Source organism: Bos mutus, chromosome 7 (genome assembly GCF_027580195.1).
Source record: "Bos mutus isolate GX-2022 chromosome 7, NWIPB_WYAK_1.1, whole genome shotgun sequence".
Lineage (NCBI taxonomy): Eukaryota > Metazoa > Chordata > Mammalia > Artiodactyla > Bovidae > Bos > Bos mutus.
The window spans coordinates 3,244,449-3,252,596 of NC_091623.1; the positions used below are offsets into that span (position 1 = coordinate 3,244,449).

The 8,148-nt window shown below is 39.2% G+C and overlaps 1 protein-coding gene across 1 annotated transcript in view; it reads right to left on the minus strand.

The window, feature by feature from the left end:
- C1QTNF2 (C1q and TNF related 2) overlaps nt 1-7,016 on the minus strand; it is a 61,972-nt gene extending 54,956 nt beyond the window's left edge. Inside the window, exons 1-2 of the mRNA XM_070373040.1 lie at nt 6,606-7,016; nt 5,697-5,774 (exon numbers count right to left, since the gene is read on the minus strand). The gene's annotated coding sequence lies outside the window, so the exon portion shown is untranslated. The remainder of the gene's footprint in view (nt 1-5,696; nt 5,775-6,605) is intronic.
- Nucleotides 7,017-8,148: the final 1,132 nt, after the last annotated feature.

The following is an 8,148-nucleotide window of genomic DNA, read 5'->3' on the forward strand; positions in this document are numbered from 1 at the left end:
GGACTAATGGCTGGCTATAAGTCATTTGCTTTTGGCACTTCATCCTAATCTTGCTATTGTATTGTTAGGTCCCAGGCTTCATTCATGCCTTTGCTCCCATCCCTACTTCCTTCCTATCTTTAGATATGCATACATATTAAACTTCGTATATACTCTTCCAGATTTTTTCCTGTATCAGCTTTGGAAATTTCTCCCACTGCTCTTGATGTTAGATTATACTAGGAAAAATTAGGACTTATATTTTCTAACTAAAATTTTTATAGAAAAGAAGGGGTGTATTTATGTTCATTGATAAAGCATTTTGGTGGATAGTGATAAAGTTTAGTTTTGTGTAGGAAATATAAATTTCAATTTGCATACTCAAGTGGCATCTAAATTTGATAGATATCATTCCCCTTCAAGTTAAAAAATTTGTTTTCAAAAATGCTATGATTACCCACCTTATAAACTTTGTGGACACCCCTGATTCTTTCCATGTGAGAAATTCCTAGAGGGAAAAAAATCTTCAATCAAAGGGCTATGAAGAATCAACAGAGGAAGTAAAATTAATACTGCCATGACAAAAAACTGGAAGTAGTAGGAGATGGATGCTTTATAAATTCAGTGCTTACATATTATCTAGAGGAGTCAATATATAACTTCTGACTCCTATAAGTCAAAACTGGTGTATGTATATTTGGTGTAACATATTACTTAGATATTTTGGGGGGGACTATAAATTGTTAAAACAGCAACTGTTAAGGTAACTGGGTAGGAAGGGGACTGTGGCTTTTCACTATACGACTCATTTCTTCTCCAGCTTTGAGCATACAGGGCTTGGATAAAACTGTTATGATTTTTATTTTTGAAATAAAAATCCTAGTTTCTTTACGTTTACAAACAAATCTAGCCAATTATCATCCAGGAAAGTATACCAACCTAGAGTTCCACGGGGACTTTTTTTTGGTGGCCCTGAGTTACTACAGTGACTTCTATGTTAATTTCTCTATTATTTATATTTTGACCCATTCAAAAGTTTTAATCTTAGAAAAATACATATAGCATAAGGTATAAAATAAGTGAAGAAACTGGGCCAAAGGAAAACTAAGTGTAGGAAAAATAAGATGAGGTGAGAGGGCCAAAGAATCCATCAGAACCGTCTGGAAAGCTGGTTGAGAATGAAGCTCCTTGGCCCAGGCCAGTTAAATTAGAATTTCTTGAACAGGGCTCTAGGATCTCCTCTTTAGCTGCCCCAAAGACTTGGGGTCTAGATATAACTTAAAAGAAGACAAGGAATGACTACCAAGATATCAGGATGTTTATTAGTGTCATGGAATTTAGAGCATAGAACCAGAGGAATGGACATTCAGACTAACTCCAAATAATACATTTAAAAATAAATCTTATGTTAACTAGGATCATCCTTTCACTATAACATTTCATAACCCTCTTCTGATAACATTATGTCCCTAAAACAACCCTTAAGCACATGGAAGGACTCAGTATGTCATTTCATCCTTTGACTTTGACTTTTAACGTGAGATGGTATGTTCTGGGAGGTCTTCTCTTTTTCTCTTGGCTCTATTCATAGCCTATTATGCCAAATAGCTTGGATATTCCAGTGTTTGGGTGTCTTTTTTATATGTATCACATCAAAAGGCTAAACAGATACTTAGAAGAATCCTATATATTAGTAGCACTTAATCTTTTCTGCTGCTTGTGCTCTTAATTCTCAAAACATATTTTAATGTCTCACATGAAAATCGAAAGTTAAAAATGCTGAACTTTCTAAAACATAGGATTTGGTATATCATAAATATAAAAGAGAAAATTATAGCTTAATTTTACAATGGACTGAAGAATATGTTAAAAATTATACACAAAAAGTTTGTCATTTTACAGTGACTTCTGCTGGAGCTGTAGTTTTTGTTCAATGATATCTGAGAAACGAGGAACTTTTTTTGAAATAGCCACACGGATGTCATCACTCATATTCAAGCAGCTTCTGGACTTGGTTTTAAAATGCAAAAGTGATGAAAATCCCAACTCACAAAGGTATGTAGTTGCAAATGGTATAAGGATTTCTAGTGCTGTCTTTGCCAGGCTGGGAAACACTGTGAATTGAGCACACCAGAAATCCTCAAGCTTCATTGTCTCAAATTCCATTAGGATTTGGCCACTAGCTCGTAATTCAGCAAGATCATTTTTCACTAAATAACCATCATCGACAAAGTCCAGATTAAAAAGAAATGGATCCAGTATCCATTTACTTGCCTCATCAAGATCTCCAACAGAGAAATAGCCGTTGAAGAAGCTGCTCAACTGTTGTAGGTGCAGGGTTATTTCAGCTGCGATGCATAAAGCTTCATTATCGGAAACAACAATTTCTTCAAGAAAAGGAAAGTTGGTAAAATTTCTTTTCTCAATCCGCTTTAGCCAAAATGGAAACTTCCTAACAAAGGCAGACAACTTCTCTCTAGCTGATACTGTGTTCATTCCAGTCCTTTGCATAGATGCACTAAGTTCATTTAGGTGTTTGAATAAATCTGCAAGGTATGCAAGGTGAATTTTAAACTCTTTGTTTTCAAAGCCATCAACTAAATTGCTGCTTTGGTGGTGAAGAAACTGATTTATTTCTTCATGCATTTCAAAAATATGAGTAAGTATCTGGCCTCGGGAAAGCCACCTCATTTCAGTATGGAAAAGGAGAACACTATACTCTATTCCAATTTCTTCAAAAAAAGCCTGAAACAGGCGATGATTTGGAGCTCGCCCTTTGATAAAATTTATTACCCTCACCACAGTAAAAAGAGCATCCCTCAGTTTTGTAGGCAATGTCTTTGTGACAAGTGTATGAGGGTTCAACAAACAATGTGTGATCACGATATGAGGTACCTCTTTTTTCACACAGCAAACAAACTCTGAATTTTCTCCTAGCATAGAAGAGGCACCATCAGTACAAACAGAGCCGCATACATCGAGTGCTATCTTATGTTTCAAAAAGAAGTCTCTGAACAGGTTAAACACATCTTTTCCCTTCATTGTTAACTGCAGTGGTTCACAGAACAGGAATTCTTCTACAATCTCTCTCTCTCTTATGTATCGCACAAATGCCATCAGCTGACTGCAGTCATCCATGTCTGTTGTCTCTGCAAGCTGAATACCCACTTTAAGAGGACTGGCTTTGATATCTTCTAGAACTTGCTGTAAGATATCCTGGCTCATTTCATCAATTCTAGAATGGATGACATCATCTGATAAGGGAACCTGCTGAAGCTTCTTTTGTGCATCTGGTCCCAAAACTATTTGTGCTATTTCCAGTGCACAAGGTTTCACTAATTTTTCAGCTATTGTATGAGGATTCTTCTCTTTGGCACATAAATATGCGAACTGATATGATGCCTGTAGTAAGGCATCTTCCTGAGATGCAACTCCAAATGTTTTCAGGGTTTCACTCTGATCAGCTGGTACTGGCACATGTTTCAGGCTGCTGAGATCGTGCCCACCTATACCACCATGCTGTCTGTTAAAATGGTCAGACAGTTTTGACGGTCGGAGGTCAGCATTTGAAAATACCGAGTTACACAGTACACACTGTGGGCGCTGAGTCCCATCAATCTCTGTCACACAGGTGAACCAGTAACGAACATAGTCATCGTCCCATTTGCGTTTCTTCGACATGGCACCCCAAACTTCTCACGCAGTATTCCACAGATGTTGGAGACTTTTGCTTGGAAGTAAAATATAACCCAGACATTAAAAACCAGTGGCTAACTGAAATAAAACAAAGCCACTTCTCATGCCATCCCGTCATCTGTGTACACGTCAATAAATATCCTGTAACATGTCAGTTCAAAGTAAGCCATGACAATATGACAACTTAAATTGAGCAAACTCACAGCTAAAGCCTTGGAACAAACACCTTGCCACCAAGTTATATATGAGAGATTAGGGCTTATGCAAATTGTGAATACCCTGTAAGTTCTCTATTGGTGAGCTGCAGTTATGGCTTACTATGTTTTCAATGATGTATATTCCAAACAAATCTGGTACGTTTTGTATCCCCAGAAAAGGCATCTCACTGCCATCCCTCCCTTCCATCCTATGCTAGAGATGCATGCACACCCCCAGTTATAAACTAGTGAATGGAGAAGGAAGTCTTCACTAAATACTCTAAGGACAGATTCTGACATGGTGGCTAGTTCTTTCTAATATATAAGGATTTAAATCAAATAGTCTATAAAACTAGTTGATCCTTGAGTGGCTCTGACTCCAACCTAAGCAGAGAATTTCAAACAGGTCTGACTAAGCCACGTGTGACACAGAAGCAGGATACGCACTATCAGTCCGTGATTCATACTGTCATATAAAAAAAGCAAGCAAGTGGCTCAGGAGAAACACAACTACTCTTGTTATTGAAATTTCAGAAAAAGTCCTCTCATAGAGGAAAAGCCTTAATTATAGTAGGAAAGGATGTAGAAGGCAGGTTTTCTTTAGTTTACTAAATAAATGGAGGAATCATCTAAGTCTCTTGCTAAAATACATATTCCTGGACAGCTCTGGAGTAGGAGCCCCAAATATGTACTCTAAATAAAGTGTTTTAGATAATTTTCCTGAATAGTACCCATAACAGAAATCTCTTGATGAGATTGCCTATCACAATCACTGGGAGCACTTCTGAAAGAAAACTTTTCCCTGTACCACCTCAGAACTAATACATCATCATTCTCCAGAAGTAGGACAAGAGAAGCGAAAATACAGTTGTCCAGGTGATTCTGATACACATCCAAGTACACAGACAGATTTAGAGGAATGAACACATCCCCAGGCCAGTTCCTAGCCTTATAGATATTCTAGGTTGCTAAGTAAACACTAAGTGCTTTAAGACCCATTTACCTTTTCTGAGTTGATGACAACTTCCTATGAAAGCTGAGGGACCTAAAAAGAAAGATATGTTTTTCTTTTTCTCTTTTTCCCTCCTGAGCAATGAGTAATGGTATAATCCACATGTAGGCTCAAATATGCCTTAGAAATCAATTCTGTCTCCCATATAAATGATTCCCAAAGTTCTGTACCACAGAATATGCCTGAAATAATGTAACAGGGGTACACTGAAATCCAAATACCCACTTTAGCCATAAAAAAATCACAGTAAGTTAGCCAAGAATATTTACTTAAAGCCCTAGCTTGCTAGAGGCTCTGCCAAGAATAATAAGTTGTAAATTGTGCTTCTATGTAACTAGCCAAGTTGATCTACCATATGGTTGCTATTGACCAGTTTAAAATTGAAAGATGTCTGCCAGTTGGTAAAGATAATTTAGAGCTGATCTTAAGCTTTCTTTTGTCAAGTGAGGAGATCATGGGCAGACTGTGTTTAGAACCTCTCCTAACTGATAACAGAATTATGAGATGAACATAAAAAAATGCTTATCTTTCTGTATATTGTTATGTATATTTTGTGGGTACAGAGAAAGTGAAGGAGAAAGCTTTACTTCAAATGATTTTCTTTACTTCAGGTTTATTTCTAATGACTTCTAACTAGAAATTATAGGATGAGTTAAGAGTACATTCCTATCCATTCTATGCTACTCACATATATTTTGATTGAAGATTAACCTGTTTGGAACAAGAGAATTTTTAGAAAAATTCTTCTCCCTCCCACTCAAAAAGGGAGAACAGGTAGCAAGAAATTTTAAGATCCTCAAAGATGAACTTACCGCCCAAGAGGCTTTCTTGTGTTATAGAATCTCACAATTCTCACTTGTTCCTTTGTGGTATTTAGCAATCACAATACCCTAAAATATGTAAACATTAAAAAAAGCATCATCTTATTAAGGAATTATTATTAACTGAAACAGTGTGATCATGGTATGGCTGTGTTTTTTAAAAGTCTTCATCATTAGAAACACAGACTTAATTATTTACTGGTGGAATGATGACTGGGCTCTCTGAAATACAGTACTTCAGCACACACACAATGCAGGTAGAAATAGAAAAGGACTGGTCTTGAGTTGGCTGGCTGATGGACACACATCATTACACCGTACTCACTCTATGTATGCTGGAAATTTCCCATAATAAACAGTAAAATAAACAAAAAGGCTTACTTACTAAGATAGACATAATTAGTTTTCAGAAAGATTTTTGAGAATTTGCTGAAAGCCATCTGAAGATGCAGAATGAAAGAACAGATGCAACAGAGTAAAATGTTTTACAAGTTTATGAAGGGTAGATATGAAACAGTATCACAATTGAGAGAAAAATCAGTCAGTTACAAGTAAACATTCATACAACAGAAACACCCGGGGAAGGCTAAAACATCTATGTCAGCAGTGACACCACCAAAGTGCGGCAGTAAACCTTAAACACCAAACCAAACACAATCAGACTTCTACCTGGCCTCTGCCTATGCCAGTCCATGGTAGGTGCAGGTATCCAGGGAGGCAGAGGATTGAAAATTCACTATTTTTACGTTATTAAAAGCAAAAACCAGGAGAGAAGGTACGGGAATGCAATAGCCGAGCAAATGCACCAGAGGCAAACGCCTGGGATGCTGGCTTTGTCACTTAGAGGCTGGGACCTGTCCAAGCTTCAATGCCTCAACTGGGGATGACAACAGTACCTACCTTATAGGGCTGTTGGGAGGTTTAATTATGAGCGTGCAAGTAAACGACATGGGCTTGTAACTGGTAAGGCTTGGTGTATTATAAAGGACGGAGCATTTAGGAGGCTGCCCGGGCGAGCTAAGGACGCCGGCGGCGCGGGAAGAAGACTGCTCGGTCTCCAGCCGACGGCTCCGAGACACAGGCGCAGGCCCAAGGGATGCTCGGGCTTCTTTTAGGCGCCCGTTTCGGGCTCCACTTCCCTCTCTGCTCAGGCTGGGGCTCAGCCTCCAGGAGCTGGAACCAGTCTAGGTGGCGGCTTCTTGGGTGCGACCCCGGAGCAGGACCCTGCGAGGCGCGGTGTGATAGCTGCGCCCGCAGCGTCCCCCGCTCCTACCGCGCCGGGCTCCATCCGGGTTCTCCTGGAGCCTTCCCGCCCGCAGACAGGGCGAGGCGAATCCTCGCACGCAGGCGCACTGGCAAACGGCTAGGGCCCCCCCACCGCCTCCAGGAAGGAGCACGCGCGCTGGTTCTCTTTTCAGGTTGTGTACGTGGAGCTGGGAATTTTCTGCATGTTCTGTCTGCAAAGAAGATGCATCGTAGAATCTCAGGGACGAAAAGCACTGTAAAGCCACATAGTTCTACTTTTTAATATTCAGAGCGCTAGAAATAAAAATTTATATTGTCAGGCTTTGATCCTGGCGATTATGAAGCTCCAATAATTAACCATTTTCTTTGCGGAATCAGTGAGGAAGAAGAGAAAGAAGTTAATTCTACTTCCAAACTAAACATCCAGGCAAATGAGACAAGCTGTAAATTCTGCTAAGATCAAATGGTAGAGGATGAGCTTGTGTCCTCTTGCCCATGCTGGTTGCCCCCATCTCCCCATTAATTACAGCGTGTGGGTGAATTTGATGAGAATCATCATCCATCTTAGATAAATGACTTTTAAGATTCTTTTAAACAAGACCTTTAGAGAAATAAACCCATATCAGATTTTAGGAAAAACCCTAAAGTAGAAACTAGAAAATGTTGAATGAAACAAACCTAAATACAGTCCTCTTTTCTATTTTAAGGGTTTTTCATGACATCACATTTCATTCATTTTTGTATAGTCAGTCTTGTGAGAGGCATCCCACAAGCCTAGGGGAGGGAGAAATGTCAAAGGTGGGGCAGATACCTCATTTTCAGGTATTGAGGGTAAGCCTGATAAAAACACTGAGAGCCTGCCTAAGGTTTCTGTCAATGAGAGAAACTGCAAAAGACCAGCCTTCCTGGTCCAAAACTCTGGGCCTTAGAGAAAGGAATAGGCTTAGAGTCAAAGACTTTGGTTTACGTCCTGACCCCAGCCTTTTACTGTTAGGACCTGGGCAAGCTACCTGGACTCAATGAGTCCTTATGCTTATTGTGAAATAGGATATCATCCTATTACTCACCCCATGAAAGTCTTCTGAGGGATAACATGTGCAAACTATAGCACATAGTTCCAGCACTCAAGTCATCTATAACTGAGATAATAAAACCAAAGCTTGTATCTTGAGTAATGTTATAGATGTTGCCTTTTATC